Source organism: Falco biarmicus, chromosome 6 (genome assembly GCF_023638135.1).
Source record: "Falco biarmicus isolate bFalBia1 chromosome 6, bFalBia1.pri, whole genome shotgun sequence".
NCBI classification, from domain to species: Eukaryota; Metazoa; Chordata; class Aves; order Falconiformes; family Falconidae; genus Falco; species Falco biarmicus.
The window spans coordinates 48,598,211-48,620,867 of record NC_079293.1 but is presented as its reverse complement, the minus strand read 5'-3'; the positions used below and the strand labels follow the sequence as shown (position 1 = coordinate 48,620,867).

The 22,657-nt window shown below is 39.5% G+C and overlaps 1 protein-coding gene across 14 annotated transcripts in view; it reads right to left on the bottom strand.

Annotated features, from left to right (window-relative positions):
- Positions 1-22,657, bottom strand: part of ARID1B (AT-rich interaction domain 1B) — a 335,886-nt gene that overhangs the window by 124,671 nt on the left and 188,558 nt on the right. The window lies entirely within an intron of this gene.

Here is a 22,657-nt window from a genome sequence, read left to right as displayed (position 1 = left end):
AGAGCTTTGTCACTTGTGAGTTATTTGTGTACTCTTGCTAATCGTATCGCTACACTCCTCCAACCGTTATGAATATTCATTTTATCTCACTTCTCTCTCTGTGCACTTATTAACTGTGTAACACATATACTCGGGAGATTTTCTCTGTGTGTATATATGTGTACGTGTGCGTGATATTATTTATGTAAATCTGTATCTGACCTAGGCACACAAAACACACTGTTCAGCAGTGGTACCACAGCCCTTAGAAATGAGGTTTTAGAAGTCTGAACCGCAACAGAAATTGGAAAGGTTCCAAATCACTAAACACCACCTCAAATAAAAACAGTACCTTTTGCAATGATTTTTTTTTTGGCAAGGATATGAACTCACCAAGCGTTTCTTATCATTATTGTTACTATTATTTACTGAACACTAAACCGTGTTTTGTCTTATATATTTAAATTAAGAGAGTAAGCTGCCTAAAAGACCTCATCTTGTTGTGTTTGCTTCTATCTGCTGCTACAGTTTTAAAGCACATTTCCCTTTATTTCACTTTTCCACAAGCCATAAAAAACCTCATTTCTAATTCATCCGTTCGTTCAGCTTAACCTCTCTTCTCAGCAATTAAAGCACTCTGCGCATCCCTCATCTATCACACAGCCAGCTAAATAATGCATTGCGTCCTCCGCTCATCTTTTATCATCCCAAATGACAGGTATTAGCATATCTCCCCAGTCAATTACAGTGCAGCGGAATAATCACAGCATAATTGGGCGAAAGCCACTCTAATCACCAACCCTGCAAACTCGCAGAATAAAAACTGAGTGGCAGTTCAGACAGGCCTTGCTCTTGTCCATGACTCCAGCCAACAAGCTTGGCAGGTCTCCATTTCCTTCTGCCTTTTCAAACTTGTTCTTTGGGGCTAAACTTCTCAGCATATACACACGCAACTCGTTTTGTTTTTCTTAAAGGAAGACCACGCGCACCGATAAAAATTACCCAAAGACTATTTGCTAACAAATGCAAGCCTGGAAAATAGCACAGCTGTTTTCTGCCCTTCAGATCATCCAGCGGGGCTCTGCTTTACAGACTAGCTTTGACAGATGGGTTTGTTGCTCGAGGTAGAAAGCTTTACATTTCATGTTAGAGCATGCAGAATTTCTTTTCCTTTAAGTATAAAGGATTTATAAGATCTAACACACTTAGGTACTGCTTTAGATGGTGCTGCTTACTGCAGACATTAGCCTTCTGGTTTTCAACACTAGTGAGATGCCCACAAAGCTTTATTTTTATTTGTTGTCTGTTTAATACATCTAGATTAAAATCCTACATATATATTTGAACATAAAACAAATGTTTTGTTTGTTAAACAAAGAAACACAAGTAAATTAACACCAGGTTTCTGTCTCCTGTGCTCAATCTGAGCAAATGAGAGTATCAACAGAAATTCTCTATGCCCATTACGCAAATTTAAGACTAACAGGCTCCTGGACGCATGCTCTTGCAGTAGCTCTCAAACTAGCGCTGCAGGATTAATCTCAGGTGAAGTACCTGCTCCAAGCCCTCCCTGCTCTGGGATTCAGAGCTGTGTTCTGATGTAGGAGCTACCTGTGGATGGTGGTGGGACCATCCCAGGCCTACGTGTGCTCCTGGGACCTTCCTACCCTATGGGGCAGGAGTGTGTCAGCTCTGCATAGTCTGGGATCTTCTCAACAGCAGGAAGTTTAGGGTATGAAAAGTGCCCTGGGACATCAGGATATGCATTTAAAAGAAAATTTTCCGCAATACTATTTCAGCACAGTTGAAATTTTCAAATGTATTACAAGCGTGGGGAAAGTCTTCTGAAACCCAACAGCCAAATTATCTTCTTTGAAATTCTAAGTGAGATGTACTAAATGTGTGCTGTTCGCCATCACTGGTAGCAGACTCGGGTTGTGTGTATTTACTAGTTCAGCCCCAAAGAGAGAATGAAACACCACCGAAGGGCAGTTAGACGTAATACCACGTAATACCAGACCACAAGGGTAGTGCATTCCTGCTGTTTGGTTAGAATTATGCATAATCACAAGTTCTACCCACTATAAGGTTAAACAGCACAACATGAGGAAAATTAAGACTTTCTGGAAGCAAAGTCTAGGCTAGCTACACACCTGTTTCAGTCTGAAGGGATGGGGTTGCTTTCACCTCCTTATATTAAATGGTTGAGATCTTACTCATTATTGTAGCTAGAACACATAATTTTAAGATAGCTTTTAATGTTTCATCTTCATCTTAACCTCTTTGCCCCAGTAACTGTTTTCTCTAAACCACTTTCAAATTTCTACCCCGGTGTAATTTCTTCGTCATCAACAGAGTTACACCTGATACATCTAATCAGTGGTGATCTTCCCATCCTTGCTTCCCAAAACGGAGCTAAACACCACAGGACTTTTTTATTATTATTATTATTATTTAATTTGTTTTGTATAATGTCTCATCATACAGTTCTGAGTGTGAGCCATGTTCCATACAGTGCAACTACGTTAACAATTTGGTATTAAACCACTCTTGCAAAGCTGGGGAGGGAAGAACAAAAGTTTATGCATTTCTAGGACAAAGACAAACACCTTCCTTACTCCAAGTCTTCCTTAAGACCTATGTGCTACTGATCCACACCTTCCACACACAAGCTGCTTGGAGGCACAGCGCAAGTGAGAAGGGGAAAGTGAGGCTTGAGGCTGTTTGACACTGGAAATGCCAGTGGAGGATCCGTATTTCCTTCCCCTCAATGGAGCTGAATGTCCACAAAGACATGGCAATTATTCAGCTTTCCATGCTGCTGCTTTCTTCTGTGCCACTGAGGAGCTTCCCAGGACCAATGCCTGTCTCTTCTGCTAAAAGCCGCAGAGCAAAAGGCACACCAACTGTACCCCTCCAACTCCTTTCATCTTAAGTATTTTCCCATTCTCACTTTTACTTTTTTAAAAAAGCACAGAGTAGCTATACAAATAAATTTTCCCCTGGTTTTAAAATCCCTCTGTTGCATCGCCTTCCAAGCCTGCTCACTTCATACAAATAGATCAAGGACTCTTTCCAGATTCCAACTCCTGACCCCTTATAATGTCAGGCACTGTGCTACTCTCAACAGATTCACTGAAAATTATGTGACTTGGGGAGAAGCCAATCAAAAGGGGAAAAAAAGCCATTAATGACTGGCTTTAAATCTTGGCTTTGAACCAATAGAAAGACTTGGGGGGCAGGGGGGAAGCACTGTTTTTTAAAAATTCCTCTCCTGTGATTGCTGATTTCGCTCCTCCTGTTCTGTATAAATCCCAGCAAAGTGAATGAAGGCCAGTCAGCCGGGTCATAACAGGTTATGTTGAAAAAACCACTAAGTTAAATGCTGTTACAGGAACATTTATAAAGCCCTACAGACATTGCTTTTCTTTCTGCAGTGTATTTACTGCTCATAAAAAATGTTCAATAGCTATTGAGAAGAGGTTTCCTCATTTCTGCAATATAAGGGAAGCACAGCATCACTGAAGAAGCCTCGCCAACACTGCCCTTTGCATCACCCTGCACTAAGAAATGCACCTGCTCTGCTTTTGCTCTTCTTTATCTTTCTGTTCTCTTGAACAGCAACATCCAACTTCATGAAATTAATAACTTCTCTGTGAAGAAGCAGGCTAAGACCAAATCTGATTTTGCAGAAGTATGCAAGTCCCCCTGCTTTCTCAATGGATACATCTAGCAAAGCCAAAAAGCGAAGGATTTGGCAGCCTGTGATAGAAAGCCTTCCCAGGAACTGGTGAGGTATTTTGAGGTGCAAGCAGCTTTGCTGATTTGCTTTACCTCTAGGGACCAAGGGCTTTTACAGCCAAATTCTAACAGACCTTGCTGGGGCAGGTTAGGGCTGGTCTACCTGTCTACCTCACCACTTCCCTGCTTTTACAGAAAAATAATGGCAAGAGAGCATTAACTTGCACCCCAGATGCTCAAACTCAAACTGAATCCATGTTTTAAACTATGATCTGTGATTGTCTGGACTACTGCAGCGTACTTCCATCCGTTATAAGGTTGGTAGTGGCTAGTAAGTAGCTCAGGTTAGTTAACACCTTCTGCAATAACACCTGTCAAAGGACCTCTTGGTAGCATCTAATTTAAAGAATGCAGAGATGATCCTTAAAATCACACAGCTCAAATTGTACAACATTATGTTATACCATGACTGACCTCAGCTGATCTAAGGAAGCAAATGAAAAGCAGGCTCATCACACATACCAATCAAAACCTTAGCCTAAGTTTTGCATATCACCTACTTAATGGCACATCCAGACACATATTATAGTTAATCTTTTTGATAAAAGGATAATTCATCTAATAACAACATCCAAAATCATGTGCAAATAAGCATTTTCCATAGGGAATATGAACAGCTCTGCAAACAGTGGCTGTTAAGACAAGGTCCCGTAACTTCAGAAGGAAGGAGAACTACATGCTATACAAACCCCTCCACCAACATCTGGAACAAAAAAAGCAGCTTAAACAGAATTTTCCAAATCTACATTATTTGAAACAACTGAATTTCGGAAACAGCATTTCCTTTCATCCACGACCACAAATCTCTAAGCAATAAATGGATCAAGTTCCACCAATATTTCCTAGAGACGCAGTATTTTAATGCCTTCAAGCTGCATGCAAATTTCTATCCAGCAAGGGAATTTCTGTGTTGATGTTTAGGAAGTGCAAATGTGACATGCTGCAGCTGCCTTGCACATTATGAGACACATTCTTACACTCTTGGACAATGCCTGTCTGCCAAACTACAAAAATAGAGAGACATAAACTATACAACATCATAATCAGAGAAAAAAGCATAGCAGGGCTGGGGTGGGGGAAGCGTGAGTGTATCACTGATCTCAGCTCTACCGTGACGATGGGCAGTTCTGTAAATTAAGTCTTTGCTTCTCTGAACATTACTCTGCTGGTAGTGGACATTACCACAGTGTTTGAATGCAAAAGAATGGTCTGCAGAAGCCATGCAAGATAAATTCAAGAGCTGATGGGAAGATGTATTCTCTGGAGTAAATGGTTAGTAAGGAACCATAACCTACTATTCAAACTGGAACTTAAAGACTACAGAAAGCGTGCAGGTTTGCAAAGTTTAGTCACACAGCAATTCTCTCCTGGATGCAAACTCTTCATGTCCTAAGGACAGTCCTAGAGAGACAGACAGAAATGCAGTCCCTTCCTTCACAACTGCATTGGTTTATGTTTAACAAGTTAGGCAGCAGTATCCCTTTATCACTGAACTTTTATCATCACTGTAGTACTACAATTTGTGCTACTGCTTGAAAATCAGGTCCGCATTTGTTTTGTAGAACTTGAGGAATGTTAAAATACTGACGTTTTTATTAAAATACTTCTATTTTATTCTGAAAGATCTTACAGCCCTAACGCTTATTTATCTTTTTCAAGAACACTCTAATAGTATAATAATTATGACCTATGTTCAATTGACTTGACAACTAATGAGCCTTCTGTAACCCAAGTAAAAATCCCATAAGCTTTGATAAATTGCATAGATGTAATGTTGTAGCAACACTCAGTCACCACTTTCCCAGAGTGAAACAGAAGCACCGAGACAAAGCTGGAAGGATAAATGTCTTCCCTAGAATGTTGTTTTCCCACTTCCCTCTTCCTTCTTTCTTGGGGGGTGGGGGTAGAATAAGGAAAAATATGCATTATGTTCCAGCCTCAAAACTGTCAAATCCAAAAGGAAGGCTGGAAACAACAGGAACCTCTTTCAATTTAAAAGACTTCCCATGCAAGCTGGATTCTACCATTAACAGGAATGATGCCTCATTTTTTCCATGAATCTTTCAGCACAACCACACCTACAACATAGGGATGTAAGTGTCTCCAAAGTAACAGCGTTTTCCATCCAAGAGAAAATGCAGTTGTTTTGAGTTCTTATTAGAGAGCGTAATACTCTGCATTTTAGTTACTGCTTGAAAGACTGTAAGAAAAACATATATGGTCTCAAAAATGGGATTAGAGCTCCCTTTATCACAAGAATTACTCTAAATATATAGAAAGCAAACAGCTCTATTTCTATTTCTATTCTCGTTCTCTTGCTATATGTGCACGAACAAAAGCAGGCACATGTTCTTATTTCACTTCTTAGTATATGTACAATACCAAGGAAATGATGTAATCTTTGGTTATCTAGGACTTTCAAAATCCACATTATTAAATAACTTACATCATCTTAGAGACAGTTTAGCAAAATTTCCATGGTTTTCCTCTATAAAAAATGTTAAAGAAATGAGACAAATTAAAGTGACGGAATTCAGAGAATGGCCACAAAAGAGTATTCTCTTTAAATTGAGTTATTACAAACAGTTTTATGACTCTCTCCCTGAAAAATATTGCAAAACCTGGATAATGTCCAAATAGTATTCTGGAATTACACCACCTGCTCATCACATCAGCTATCTTACTGCAGACTGGTTCCAGGTATTAACAAGTATTTTTTAGTCAGAGATGATGATACACAACTACAGACCAAAAAACCTAACAGAGATCCCCTTTAAAACAGATTCTGTTTTAAAATACTGCTTTCTTTCTGATTTGCAAGATCGTATGTTTGTAACAATAGAAACCATTTGTAATCGCTTTAGCAATAATTACTTAATGGCAATTTACTAGAGAAACATATTTTTTATATATTATTATAAAGTAAAGCAGTTTGAAGCCCAGAAACACCACAATCCGATTTTGAATATATTTCATATACCAAACTAACTTTCAAAATTCATTTTAAAAACTTGTCTTTCCATTGTTGCACTATGACTTGAAAATGGGAGCTGTTCTCCTTTGCTCAACTATGGCAGGGGCCACCGTTGGGATGGAGACATGCGCCAAGGGTTTGCACAGTCCTTTGCAAACTCTGAAGACTGGCACCCGCAATACTCCTCTTAAACTTATTATGTTCTTTCTTACAGCTCGGTGGTGACACATAAGGAACAAGCAGAGCTGTGGGCAATCTACAGTGACAATTTCAGGCTTATTTTATTTTCACTGAAGAGTTTACTATTACTGCTATTCATACTGCTGGTACACACAAAATGGACCCAAGGTATAGGAAATCTCTGGGTTTGTTACTTCCAATTGAGCATGTACAGCTCAATATATACCAATAGAAACACAGTCAGAACTTTATATACATAAGTCTTTTGCAAGACCTTCTCAATGAAAACATGAAAATTCAGTGTGTATGCATAAAGAATCTGAAAATTGACAGAAACCCAACTCAGCTTTTCCACTTACACTTTCTAGCACAAACTTCGCTGCACAGTGGGGAGCCAGAACTTTGAAATACTAACAGATAACACTGCATCCAAACCTTATTTCCTGTTATTTGGGGGTACCTCTTGCTTTCGTTTGATTGTTGGTCTTTTTAATAATAAAATGACAAGTGGGCAAAACCAATTGTAGAAACAAGGCAACCTGCTCTTAAACTGATTAGCCTGAATGCCAAAATGGTCCTATTTACCTTTACTGAACATCTTTCCAGCAAAGCAAATCCACTCTCTTCCAGACCAACTGTCACATACAAGTGTACATAGGCAAATGTGTACACTTCAATCTACCAACTGGTGTTTGATTAACTCACACAGTCGAGTGGCTCGCTCACACTCTCGGTGCTTTGAGGTTACATGTCCCAGAATGTACTGAGCTTGTTGGCATTTGGAAAATTAAATTTAGAAAAACGTATTACTTCACAGTTCTTTCCCCTAAGTTACTAAAATATTTAGGTGCAAGATATTCTACATCTAGATAAGGGGATAAATCAAAGAACAAGACAATGAACTTCCATTCAACACCAGCCCTTCTCTGCACCTTTCATCTCCTTATCAAAACATGGAGAAGAGATGAGCCTTGAGGGAAGCAAGCCCTGCAGTGAGACAGGCTGAGTCTGCTGAAGTATGCAAGGAGACTGCGCTATGATGATCGCATGTATTTGAGTGTAGCAAAAACCATCTTTCACTTCTAAATTAGAACATGCTGAACTCAAATAACTTTACAGAGCAAAATTGGAAGTGCAAGACTAGAGTAAGAAGAGACAATTTTAACCAGGAGAAAGATCTGGAAACCTGTCCATACCTCATAGGTTGGGGTTTTTTTTTCTTTTTCCCCCCCCCCCCCCCTTTTTTTTTTTTTTTTTTTTTTTTAACCTTAAAGATGTGCCAGTGGAAAGACCAGAAGCCTAACCCTTCTCCTCTGCTGAGGAGCAATAGCAATCAACTGGGGCTCACAAAAAGTTCATTTCAGATTTTGCAGCTGTGGCCTCCAGTTCTGTGGAGACTTCAGGCTCCACTTAACTCTGCATCTAAAAAAGCCCTCTATAATTGAGGGCTGTTGGCATATGTAAGGTTAAGCAGGACCTTAACCATTAGTACTGCCCAGTGTGGCTCCCTGGCCTCACCAGAGCTGTGGCACCAAGCTCCCCCAGAGCGCAGGCTTCCTGGGGAGAAGCCAGTGCTCCCCCAGGGGTAAGGTTAATGCTGCAGTTTGTCACATAATAATTTGCATTCTGATGGTGTAAAGGTAAAGCGCCCAATATCGTGACCAATGCCGCGAAGTGACAGGCATCCTCAGTATGGTTGTTTTTTATGCGTGTGCACATTTGGGATTTGAAATTTTTATTTTATCAGATTCAGCAGAAGGTTGGCCTTTGCCAGAACATGATGGAAGGGTATGTATGGAATGCAATCTCCAAATTATACTGTCTGTCATAGTTTAGAGTATAATTACTTTACATCACAGTAAAATACCATAAACTAATCTCCAAATCTTAGTGAGCAATGCTCTTTGCTAAAATGTATATTCACAGTAAAGATTCACAAAAAACCCCTGTGGCAATAGCTGCAGCAGGAAAGAAAAAAAAAGAAGAACCTGGTGATACCATATAAAGTGTTGTTCATAATTATTTGTAATTATTTCAGAAGATAAATCTAATATTTTAGGAATTCCTACGAAAAGAACGTGTTACGTACTTTTGAAACATTTCTCTTCTGGACTGAAGATTTAATTCTGTCTAGTAGTCTGAAGGAAGTAAGTGGCAGTGAGTGAATGGAAACCTTCTTTGGCCTCACTTACTGGGGTTTAGTAATGAAGGAATTAAAAAACAGCCATTCTTCACCCAACTCCCTACATTTTAAGGCAAAACAAATAAGGTTTCACTCTCAAATGCAGAAAAGAGATAGTTCTCCTGAGACCCCACCTGGAGGTCTGTGTTCAGCTCTGGAGCCCCCAACATAAGAAGGACATGGACCTGTTGGAGCAAGTCTAGAGGAGGGCCATGAAGATGATCAGAGGGCTGGAGCACCTCTCCTGTGAAGACAGGCTGAGAGAGTTGGGGTTGTTCAGCCTGGAGAGGAGAAGGCCCTGGGAAGCCTCACATTAGCCTTCCAGTACCTAAAGGGGGCCTACAAGAAAGCTGCAGAGCAACTCTTTGCAAGGGCACATAGTGATAGGTCAAGGAAGAATGTCCTTAAATTGAAAGAGGGTTGAGATTCAGATTCACCACTGTGAGGGTGGTGAGGCACTGGAACAGGTTGCCCAGAGCAGCTGTGGATGCCCCATCCCTGGAAGTGTTCAGGGCCAGGCTGGATGGGGCTTTGAGCAACCTGGTGTAGTGGAAGGTGTCCTGAGAGGCCTGCTCATATGTTGTGGAAGAGCCTTTTCTGGCTGCGCTTTACAGGAATCATGAATTCTGCCTGCCCGCCATCCAGCCGCCAGCACCTCCCAGTCGAGCCTGTAAATACTCTTTGTGAGCAAGGAGGGCTAAGAGATTGCAATTCAGGGTTTGAACAGGGTGTATTACAAGTTACACTGTAAAATACGGAGCAAGTACAATATAGCCTGAAGTCTACAGCTACTGTTGGAAGCCACTGCCTGTGCAACTGCAGTTGCTTTGCTGTAAAATGTCTGAAGAAAAGAAAAAACCTCTATCTTTTTTTTTCTTTTTTAAATACAAATTTGGGATGAGAAGGTGTTAGAATAAAGCGTGTATCTTAATATTTAAGAAAGAATATACTCTCTGTAAGAGAAAAGCTGTACACCAGAACATGCCAGTGGGTGATCATGTGCAACTCCCAAGCTTCTCCCAACTGCAGAGGGGTCCCGACTGGCTGACAGGAGGGAAGGAGGGCAGGGGCAGGTGAGCAAGAAAATCCTGAGACGCTCTTTGCAGACATTACAGGAAGATTTGGCACACAGGTGTGGCATGAACCAGCTTATGAAAAAATTACAAGGTCTGCAGTTATCCCTGCTTTCAAGCCATGCAAAAATGCTGCCAAAAAAGGGGAAAAAACGTAAGTAATTAAACATAGATATACAAGAAATAAAATTAAACATATATATTTAAATACCCAGCTCTATGTATATACATTTTATATTTGTATGTGTGTGTGTATAAAAATACAGTTTTGAGTATTTTAATAGAAGCGAGCACAAATTGATTTAAATTAATCTCTGAACATACTGGAGAGCCAGCACAGTAATTAACTGTGTTATTTATTAATTATTATAACCATACCAACTGTCCTTTCTCTTCATCTCTCCAATAAAAACAATTAATCTCTAATCCACCACAGCTGCAGAAACCTTTATGAAACATTAGATAAGGTAATAAAATAGCTCCAGTTTTAGGTCTGCAGGATCCATTTCTGGCCTTCAATCATTCATGTCAGATTATAATCTCCAGTGAAGAGTCTGATGTTATTTCAACAATCCAATACCTCACTGGTGCATGCGAGCACACAAAAAGTTTTTTTTAAATTACACAGCAGTATAGTCTGAATAGATCGGTCACTGAACAAGTTACATCTGCATGAAGGAGAAAAACTGAAAGAGGTGATGGTGGCGGGGAACTCAGTGAGCAGTATCAGAGAAATGAAAACAGAACTGAAAGAGGAAGGATCACAGAAATGTACCTTAGTTGAAAACCTTCCTTCCAATATCTGCTGGCAGTTTCTTTTCATCTGTGAAACTAGTTCCTCTGTTATTCTATCGCAGTCAATAACTTGAGTGGGCATAAAATAGAGAATTTCTAATGGTTTAGATCAACACAGAATATAAACCACCACTGAAATGTATTGCCATGTGCTAAATTCAGCAACGATGACTGTAATCCAATTGCTTATATAGCACACTTTGATGATTGAGGTGGTCGGCACAGGGAACATGGTGCAAAAGGGAAGGTAGAAATATCTTGATTCAGATCAGTGCTTGCTGAATTTAGTTTTGTTTTGGTAGGGTATTGTTAAATCCTTTTTTGTGCTTCATAGGAAGATACACATTTTGAAGACAGTGAGTCATAACAAGTTATTTATTTTGTTTTTGGTTTAAAATGCCTATAATTTGCACACTCTGACACCTGCTGATTTCATGCCCTGCCTTTTCCTGTCAAAGCCCCCTCTCAGCTCTCCACACAAGGAAGTCTCATTTATCAAAATTCTGTTAGCGTAAGGGGAAGGGCTATGCCGAGCTGAGCCATGGCCTTCATTAAACATGCAGAACATAAACTGCTGACACTAAGCACAGTCAACTTGCAGCACGGCAGAGGACGGGGGGTTGTGGGGGGTGGAGGGAAAAAAAAAAAAAAAAAGGAGTAACAAGACAGAAGGAATGGTGCAATGGTGAGACGGCAATAAGAGCCACAGTTTTGCAAAGCATTTAAGTCATACTGGAGTCAGTGAGATTTAATCACAGACCTGAAGTTAAGCATGTGCTTAACTTTGCCAAACAGAAATAGATCACTAAATTATGAATGGAACAATCTATTTCTGTTCCCAGGAACACGGACACTTTGTTCTCCAGACCATTCCCTTAGGGAATGAAAAAGGTGAGGGGGAAAAATTGTATCAAATTTGGAGAAAACAATCCCTTCTTGAACTCAAAATACTGTTCTGGATATAACTATACATTATGTTTAACATAACAAGATTTAAAAAGGTTGGTCTGCATCATTTAGGTTCCAGAAGAGAGAAAAGAGCAACTACCATTATGGTTGCTAATTTCAACAGGGTATCAAAGACAGGTGCTCTGAACAAGAAGAAAGAAAAATTTGTAAATTTGGACAAGGCAAGCATGAAAACAGAAATGCACTGAAAAATGACATTAGGGCTGAGGGGTGAAAAGTGGCTTTTTTTGTTTTTCACTTCAGTTACTGTTCTTGATGTTTTTTCTCACTTTAATTCTCAAAAATAGCTGTGTAATGTTGCCTACAATAGAAACTTGAATTTAACAGGCACAAAGCAGAAGGTGTGTAGCATTTTCCTCTGATCACAAGGAACAAGCACTTAGCTGTAAGAGAGATCCACAATGAGTCACTGCAAGGAGGAATCAAATGCATCACAGGTACATGCAAGCCTTTCTTATTATTACTGTACCAACTGAAAACACATTATAACTTACAGCCCTAGGAAAAAAAAGACTAATTTTAAACCTCCTAGTCCTATAAAAATATGTAATATCCCAATCATGTATGCTTGCATTTGTACAGTTTGAGCAGAGGCTAAGGCAGATGCAAGGGCAGGTAGGGGGGAAGTGAACACTTCCTCTGTAAGCTTTTTTTGGTATTTATAAATAAGCTAAGATAATAATTCCATGTTAAAACTGTCTAAACAACAGAATGAAAGACTTCAAGTTTCAAACAGAAGCTAAAAGCTATTTTAATATTATCTGAAAAATAGTATCATATTAACTGTTTTCTGCTACTTTGACTTCTGTTAATCTGGAATTTAAAGTACCATAGATTAATGGCTGGATTCTGCTACCCTTTCCCATACTGAATATCATCACATTCCAGAAAGAAAGAATTCAGCTCTGATAACTAACTCTTAACATAATACTAACTTTTCTTCCATCTTCCAGGGTTCTGCGTACATGTAGCTTAGACAGAAGAAAGCAGAAAGTAGACACGCACTTGTAGTGATTGGGCATGTATATTAAGCATTCCCTGGAAGTAATTTCTGTAGTTTTTTTTTAAATAAATGTCATATACATTTCACAGAAATCAGCAGCTCTTTTCCCAGTGAAAAAGCAATGTCACCTATATAAAATATTACATGATGGCCTAATTCTTCTGTCCTTTCTTTGGACTTGTAAACAGTGCAGTATTTTCAGCTTTTTTAGCTTTATTCTGGTCAAGATGCTGCAGCCTGCCATGTAAAGCTGCACACCACATGGCACCATTCAACAGTATATCTAGGTCAGCTTGCATTTTTAATGTGCTCCATTAGCTTTCCCTTGCTCACTGTATCAAGTTTGAACTTCTCACTTTCAAACCCTTGTATAACTAAGCCTGGCAACACACAGGATCCTAAGAGTATTGTGACCATCATCTTCAACATTTATTCCACCAAAAACACCAGTTCTAATCCTATTTAATTTCCTTTATTTCATGCCATTTCCAAGCCCAGCATCCCCAAATTTCTCCTTCAAGATCCTTTTCCACAATACTGTTGGTTAAAAAAAATGTTTACTTCAAAAAAATTAGAAAGCTTTAGTTAATGTAATTCCTTCCCTCAGTACTATTTGGGGCAGCTTAATAACTTTGACCTTGGCAGCACTGTGCACACATCACAGCTAAAAAACTACAGGTTAATAAGCATATAAACAGCCATACCTACATTACTGTAAAGCTTCTGCACGCAATCCTATGTGCTGTAATGATATTTAGTTACTTAGATGTGACAAAAGCCAGTTCCACGATTCACTTCATTGCTTTCTTTCATAAACAGCAGTTAACACGTTTCTCTAAATACATTTATTAATTTTTAAATCAGTATGTATTCTAACTGCTCTTCCCTTAAGTGTTTTTAAGGTAGACATCCCTCCATCGGAGCACAGCCCTTGCACAAGGACTGAAGTTGAAACCCGCTCTAGATATAGATTACATTTACAAGGTAATTGGTACATTGGTTCTGACACAAGGAATAACACTGCGAGGAAGTTTCACAGGAGGCTTGGGGAGATTCAAACAGATCTTGATAAAGGGAGGGGAAATCAGCCAGCGGAATGAAAATAGACAGTCACATTAAATTGAACAGTACGAATGATGCTTACATTGCTTCAGATTAAAATGTTAAAACAAATTTTACTAAAGAGATTGTAAATCCATCTGCCTTCTATTTCAGGTAGTAGCAAGCACTTAGTAGTAAAATCATAAAAAACACACCGATCGTTACACTAGAGATACATCACAATAACCTACACGTCTACAATATTAAACAATTTAAAGCATTGCAATAGTGTGAAAACCATCTGTAATCTTTATCTTCCTATGTAAGAAAATACCAAGGCCCTGTATAATTAACTGTTCACCAAGAAAATCAAAGAAATGACCTTGAAAAACAGGACTTCCCAGTGTCATTCTAATCCAATAAAATTATCCATCAAAATCCCAATTCATTAGAAAACCCTATCCCACAAGAAGAATTCTTAAAAAACAATGGAATAATTGAAGCTTCAAAGTTACAAAGCAATGTTTTTTGTAGAAGAAATGTACATTCAGTAAAAAGCCCAAGATCCTGCATTATTGCCATTGTTTTTTCTCTTTGAAATCTGCGACATGTCAACAACCCTTTTTCCAGCAAAGCACAGCTCTGAAGCATGATACACACCTGACCTTGTCTCAGGGAAAAAAAAAGGAGAAATGAAAACCTAAATCACATCTGTCTACCCAACAACTTTCTCACGTTCCTCTTTGCAATTCGTAATTTTCAAACCTAGTATTAGTTTTAACAAGCCGACTATGCAATCAGGGGGAGCAGCTACACAGGAGAAATCTGAATCTTTTTCTATACATGTATTTCATGCTGTTAAAAGAAGAATGCTATAAAAAAAAAAAAGCAAACAAATGAACAGTAGTATAAAAAAATATTTGTGGCTTCTTTGTTGTTGTTTTTTAAGTTGCAGTATGAATCGGAGCATGCTTCCTGTAGCAAGGTGGGGTTGGTTGCTGGAGGGAGCAGTTCTGGTCTCACCAGTTGTGCAATCAGGTAGAATTTACAGAAGAAAAAGAAATCTGGTCTAACCTGCTCTCCTAATCAAGAAGAAACAGCAAACTATTTGCAAATATTCTGTCCTGCCCTCTTCCCACCCCTAAACAAAGAGACCACCTGCCTTAACATTCATTTAAAATGTGCAGGTATTTACAAGCAAACATTGTGTTCTGACTGTTAGATGACTTCTTGGTAAATATGATACTCCCTCAAAGTTCAAACCAGCCCCATAAAACAAAGGGGCCACACAGAACTGTAAAGGACCTGCCTTATCAGGCAAGCATCACCCCAGTTACATCTTGACAGGAGGCAGTTGAGGGAGGGAGGACCGGGAGCAGCAGACTCAGCCAGACCTGGGCAGCCAGCTCAGGCACACCAGACTCAGGCCACCTAAGGGCTCCCACCAGTTTAACATGAAGAGAGTTAACAAAAGGCAGACTAAGAAAATCAATTCTCTTTTTTTGGTGGTAAATTCTATTGCTGCATCATAGTGATTGGTGTGAAATGGCGGGTTCAGTCAAACCCTCAATGTGATGCATGTTCCTGCCACAGAAGTGGTAGCAAAGTTTGCACTTTCCTAGCATTTCTATGGAGTTTGGAAAGGGCAAACCATACTACAGACCCCCTCTTCAAAAAAGCAGCAGGGGCAAGTATGGACTGCTGCTTCTGCTGCCACAAGAGGTGAGTGGTTCAAGGTTGCAGCAGTTAATTTCAACCAAGTGGCAACCTAAATCGGCACAGAACTGCCCAAAGAGGGGAAACTCATAAATCAGAAAAGCAAAACCAGTTGTCAAACCTTCTTACAGGCACCACTTGAGCAAATACAGAACACTTGCCTTGAATTGCATATGCCTCTGTTTCCGAAAGCTGCACACTGATTTCTGCCCCCTGGTACTCTCTGAAAGGTGGTGGGAGCTTTAAACTTGCATAAAAACCTGAAGCGTGACCCCATCCACAGCCTGATGACAGACTGCATGGTACTAGAGATGAAGGCTGTTTAATATGCTTATGTATGGCCAAAAGTAGAGATTATGCAGGAAAAAAGCTAGCAGTTTACATGTTTTTAGCACTAATCCCAGCTGGCTGTAGGGTGCTGGACAAACCACAGGACAGTCGTGTCCTAGGTTGCTGAGGAGAGCACTATGTTCACCAGCCAGCCTCACACCAGCTTGCCACAGAGCGTTTGGGAGCTTTGTAAAACCAATGTTACCACATACCCATGCAGACTGCCTAAGTCTAACCCTGAGGCCATCAGTATTTATTCTGCAAGCATCATGAGATGCTTCATGCTGAACATGAGCATTAAACATGTATTTATTGCTAGCCTGGGTCACTAGAAAGAAAGGAACTAAGGGAATATCCAGGAAAGCCTAACATGCTGTATCCACACAGGGACACTGCTAAAAGGGACAGTTCCTTTTTAAAGCCTTGCCCTGTCTCGTCCTTCCTGAGACTGTAGTCCAGGAGTGTGGGCTACAGGGCACAAGGAGGAAAGAACCAACTGTTACGACGCCATTTATCCAGCATGGATTGACATTCTCACATCTGGGAGTTCTCAGCTAAGAGGAGTCACACACACACACAGAGACACAGACACACACACACAGTCTTTGTATCATTTAATCTTTTCTCCTTCATGCAAGACTGTTTTGGAGTTCTCCAGATCCACCTCTACTGCACAAGAGGGCATTAGGACGTCTAAGTGCTCACTTTTTTCCATCTTCCTACACTGCTTTCAAATCCTCTCTATAGGGGAAGTAGGAGTGAGCTGTGTGAGGAGTGGGGTACCACAACAAGCAGGTGTTGTTTGGAATGGCTTTTCATGGGGTACAATACTCTTGTTTGATTTCACCCTCCATACTCAAGGTGCTTAGATACGCTCCTCTACAGCCCGCAGAACTCAGGACAAAGCTGGACCACAGTTAGGTGTGTGCAATGGATGGAGAGGAACTTGCGGCTCTAAATCTCTTTGTGTGCCTCTTAATTTTTATAAAACTAATCGGGCAAAAAAAAACCCCAAACCACAGAGATATTTATTGAGACTAAACTTACCAGACATTAAGAACTATTGATTACATAGATGAAATTTCTAAAACTTTATAACAATTGCTTGGTTTCGCATGTTCTCAGGTTGTCCCGAATAACATAGCAGCAATATGCACAGGTCCAGGCACAAACTTGTTTAACTCGCTGCTATTTAGTCATAAGTACTTCAAAACACTTTGAAACATCTGCAAAGGGTCCCTAAGCATATTAAAAGAGCGCCTCATTCCGTGCTAGAATGCCATTCTCTACTCTTAAGACAGCACAGAGGGCACTCAGAAAGACTTCAGCAATCCTAAAACACAGCTTTAAAAATGACTCAAAGAAAGAAGGTTGGAAAATCCTTGTACTCATCTGAACGCCTCAGGTGAAACAACTCCACAAAGAAAACAACATAACTGGGGAAACACGTAATCCTAACTCTGCTCTGAGCAGTGAAACAGAAGTTACTGGAGGCTAGTATGAGTATCTCTTTTTTTCTAAGCTGAAACAAATCCAAAAACTTATTTACAACCCCCATATTCCTACCTAAGTCAACACCGCACTGACAGATGTAAATGAGAATTCATTTATCTATATTTTCCCATATACTAAGCACACACATAGACACTCCAAGTGTCAACATATCAAGACAGAGGTAATTCAGACACTTGAAAACATCCTCTTCTGAAAAGGATTAATTGGCTTTAAAACAATTTAATTTGGCTTTGAGGATGCAACTTTTATTAGCAACCACCAGATGGCAGGAGCAGAGGCTGCTTAGAGTCTTCAACAAAAGAAAGCAGTCTTAAAACAAGGCATTGAAAGAAAAAAAATTTTCATGTCTACTTTTTCTTCTTTCAATGGCTTCTTTTCTCCCTCTTTCCAAGAAGTAAGTACTATGTTGCTGAAATAAAGCTAATACAAATTAAAAAAAAAATATCTTGAGAACATGCTTTCTCCAATGGCATCTCCATCTTGCAGCTCAAGGCTTCCGTGTTACAGGTACCACTAGAACAACAGTTTCCTTCTAGATTTGCACAGTCATAACTCACAGTCAGACACCAAATGTATTCTCTTTGGTGTCCTATGCTTCAAACCAGGAAGCTGACACGTAGCTACACCGTGTAGCTGAACTACCCCTCAGGATTTGAACTTCTGGTTATCTGGGACCGTGAAAATAAATGGGCTACAGAAGATACACCTTGGTTTACTCAGTGTTGCAAAAAAGCAGCATTTGCAAGGTGCAGGAAAGAAGAAGAAGAAGAAAAAAAATCTTAATAAACTCAAGAAAACGTATCATGTCGGGGAGGAAAAAAAGATATTTTAGTCCTAAGCATACTTGATTCTTAAAACCATGTACCCTGCATCAGAGAAAAAACATTTTAAAATTGCATCACAGCAGCACATACTTAAAAAGACTTAGGAATAGATTACTTCAACAACTTCCACAGTTACTAAATTATGGAGACAAGGTCATTGCTTTATGCTGTGTCACAGAACAAGAATACGGCTAGTTCCACGAACAATGCTGAAAGCTCCACCGCGCAGACACAGCCACATCAGAAATACCACCCTTGCTGCATTTCTTAAATAGAGCTGTGTCTCCATTATGCTGATTTCTCGATCAAAGAGAAAGCATTTCTCCTGTATTTGTCTTCTGCAAAGGAAACATAAAATCACTCCTACAAGTGAACACATCCATCGGGAATGAGATTCTTTTTCCTCAACGCCATCAGTACAGTCCCAGAAACGAACAGGTGAAGCTCGCTCCTACTTCAAGGCAGCGCGAGATGCAGTTGTGTAGTTAATTCTGCCTCTGTACATTAGCAAACACGCCGCTTGCAAAATATGAACAGGCTTCCTTCCCTGCCCCATTTTTAAATGACACCTGCAAATCACTAATCCAGTTGCCATCTATTTCCATATGTCAAATTACAATCTTAACTTGTGCAAAGCAACATAATAGTAATGATTAAGCCAATTACATCACAACACAGCTTAAAAAGACACACAATGGAAGGATTAAAGCTCACTACCAAGTAAGAGAGTCCTGTTCTTGGTGGAGCTCCCCCACTGTGGGAACATAAGTGTCTCTTTTCCTGTTGCACAAAGTTGTGAGCCTTCTGACATGTAGCTGCTGGACTGCCATTAACAAACTTATTTATATTAATGCTGCACTAAGCTGCGATCACTGCAACTCGGCATTAGCTGCGGTAGGCGGGCTGCACCGTCTCTGCAAACAGAGCTTATGGCACTTCACACGTCCACAGACAGGTTTAGACACGAGGTGATCTCACCCTGCTTAACTGAATGAAGCCTCCTCTACCCTACATTATTTGGGTCAGGTAGATGCTGACAGTAAAAGCCTTAGGGAAAGGGAGGGACAGGAGAGTAAACTGAGCACAAATATTTAAAAAAAATCAAGCATCTCATTCTGAAGGTAGGGCCAGACACCAATTGCAGCCTGTCTGGAGTATGTGATACTGCATTTGACACCGGAATTCCAACTGATGCCAATATGTGACTCCTACAACAATAAAATGTGGGTTAAATCTTTATATAATAACCAACCTTTCTGACTAAGATCTTCAATTCTACCTCAGGGATTAAAATGTTCTAGTGGAAATTGAGCATCTAAACCTCTTAGGAGGATTTAAACAACTCAAGACATTATTTTTATTTGTTCATTGCCTTGGTGTTTAAATCAGCATCATTCAAGACGGTTAAACCTTTTACCTCTTATTTCTGCTCTGTGCACTTTATTCTTTTTGCCTTTCTTTTTTGCATCTTTGTATCCCTCCTAATTTTCTCTACCATCTGGGAACACTGGTCCCATCTGCTAAAATGGATCTTCCTATTCCAGCTAAAACAAACACAAAATAAATTGGCACTGTTAGTATTTTACACGTCATCATTCGGCTTTAATAAGATTAATGCTACTGAAGGAGTTTCCAACTTTGAAATACATTCCTGTGTGCTGACTACAGACTTGGGCAGATACCACTCCATCTATCCGCTCTTATTCTATGTTACTTTCTTGGCAACTGTGGTTTTCAAGAAACTTATTATGTATCTAAGTTCATACTTAGCAGACTTTGAATGGACCAGGTGTAACTGTTAAGTCCATCCTAGCTCCCTGATCAGCTGTTTGTGATTTGCTAGGTGATCATCTTCCCTACATCCCTCCATACACAACCACGCATATAGCACAACCCTTCCAAATACTGAAACAGAAGGAGCAGTCAAAAGCTTGATGGTTTTGTTTTTTCTTTTCTTTAAGAAACAAGCATGCATACAAATATATACGCAAATGCATGTGTAAATTAAACTGAACACCAAGCTTACCGTCTTCAAAAAAGCTGTTACAGCATGCTAACAGCTTCCTCCTCCTATAAAATTAGTTGTAAAGAAAGCCGAATGGCTTTGCTTCCTACTAGTCAACCAAAGGAAGGAAAGGTCCGGACAGCAATGTTGTCAAATCTGTGCATCTTTATACTTGTCAAACAATAACTTGTATTTCAACTGATTGAAAAACTGCTTAAATTTTCATGGCCTATTAAAGAGTACTGGTCTTACATGTGCACAAAATGGGAAAAAAAAATCATACTGAGATCTCATTTTTACTCCAATAAATGCCTTGTATTCTATCTCTGTTTTGGGAAGACTGTCATTATTAAAAAGGTGAGGTGGAGGGAACATTCTGAAGGACTATTGTTAACGGTCTGCAATTTGCACCTGCTCTGTGTTTATGGAGTAAAGATAAGATTTGGTACTTCAAGGTGCCTCTTCCCTGGATATTTTGACAGTGTGAAACAATAGCTTTTATCTTATTTTAAAAAATAAGAATTATTTTGTCCAAATCAATATGCATATTTTGCATCAAAACATCCTTTAGCCGATTTCTACACGGACTTATCAGCATCAAAGACAACTATTCAAGGGGCAGACTCCATCAGCCAGATCACTTCACCGATGACAACTACAGGGAAGCTGAACGATGTTCTGCTGCCTCATTCAGAGTATTTTCCTGGGAAACAGCCCCATTCGCTGCCAGCATACGTATTTACCATGAGACTAAAACCACAGAGAATTTAAGACGAACAGATAACATTGTAAGCTCTTTCAGCAGTCTAGAAATATCCTTTTTTAAAAACAGTATTCTAACATCTACAGGCAACACAGCCCGTCAACAAGCCTAAAATTAAGTGGTAAGTGTCTAAGGACAGGTGGAATGGATACAGTCAGAAGAAGAGTCATCCCCTGCAGCGAATTATGCTTCCGCTTATGCATACAGAAGGGTCCTACAGTATTTCAAGCCGAAGCATATGCTAGATGCAGAACCGTAAAGATAGACCTCTCAACAGTCTCTGACAGACCTGGAGGGAAATTCAGGCTAAAAGCTGGTATCAAGGAAAGCATTACATCATGCGAACTCCGAGTCTTACATCCTTCTCAACTTCATTATCTGCTACTCACAATACCAACTTATTTTCTAATTTACAGAATTAATTTTTTCCCCATTAAAAATATTGGGCTTATATGTCTTCTCCGTGGGCATACCAACTCATTTGTTAATGTAACAGAGACACTGACATTCATTTGTCATTGAGACAGACAGTAAAGAAAACACTTCTTACAGGAGAGGAGGAAAGAAAGGGCTTTCACTGCATGCCTAAAAAGACAGCTAAAATTAATTCTGGGATCAACAAATTCGGAATGATACATTCACTTTTATTCTTTATTAATTAAAAAGTACACGACATCCCTATGTAAAGCTACTATTTTAAGAAAGTAAAAAGACCTTGTTGGTTCTGAAGCTAAATCTTACAGAAAAGTTGCTTGGGACTCTGAAGGATGATGTTAAGAGCTGACAACAGTACTGGTTCGGTTTTGTAAAACTGAAGCTTAGTAATAGAAAATTCTTAGAAGTTCTGGTAATAAAAAGGCGTTTCAAAGGATGTCCATCAAGATGACTCAAAGACTGAAAAACACTCTGCAAGTCTAGCGACGAAAAAATCAAGATGCCTCCTCCACAGTGTTTTAGTTGTGAGGATGATTTGCTACAATAATCTTCAGCAATATTTCTTTTTACCCACCTAGTCTGAAGGATTATGGACATGAGTTCACAAGATCTGACCCTCCAGGTTCATTATCTATTCAATGAATATTCTGTGTGCATGCTGGGTATTAAATAAAACCCAGAAAATACTGCAGACTACCATATGTTAATTACTTAAATAATACTGGAGTGGTTCTGTTTTTTAAGAATTTATTTAAATTACTTTATCACACATCAACATAAAAATGTACACTACAGACATAACGCAAATTCTGGCATCATGAATATTTAGGTGCTTTTAAAGCTTTTTTTTCCTGTTGGTTAATTTTGTTTACTGTATTCTATATAAACCTACAGAAATTACTTCATATTTTCTTGATTTTTTTTTTTGCCTTGACAGTAACAGCACTGCTATTTTCTCACCTGCAGTAGTATCACAGCATGTGGGCCTTCAGCAGCAGGAAACTTCATTGTCATGATTTAGCCTACTGCTCCTACAATCTCCTTCTACCCCTCCCCATCCACTTTCTTCCTA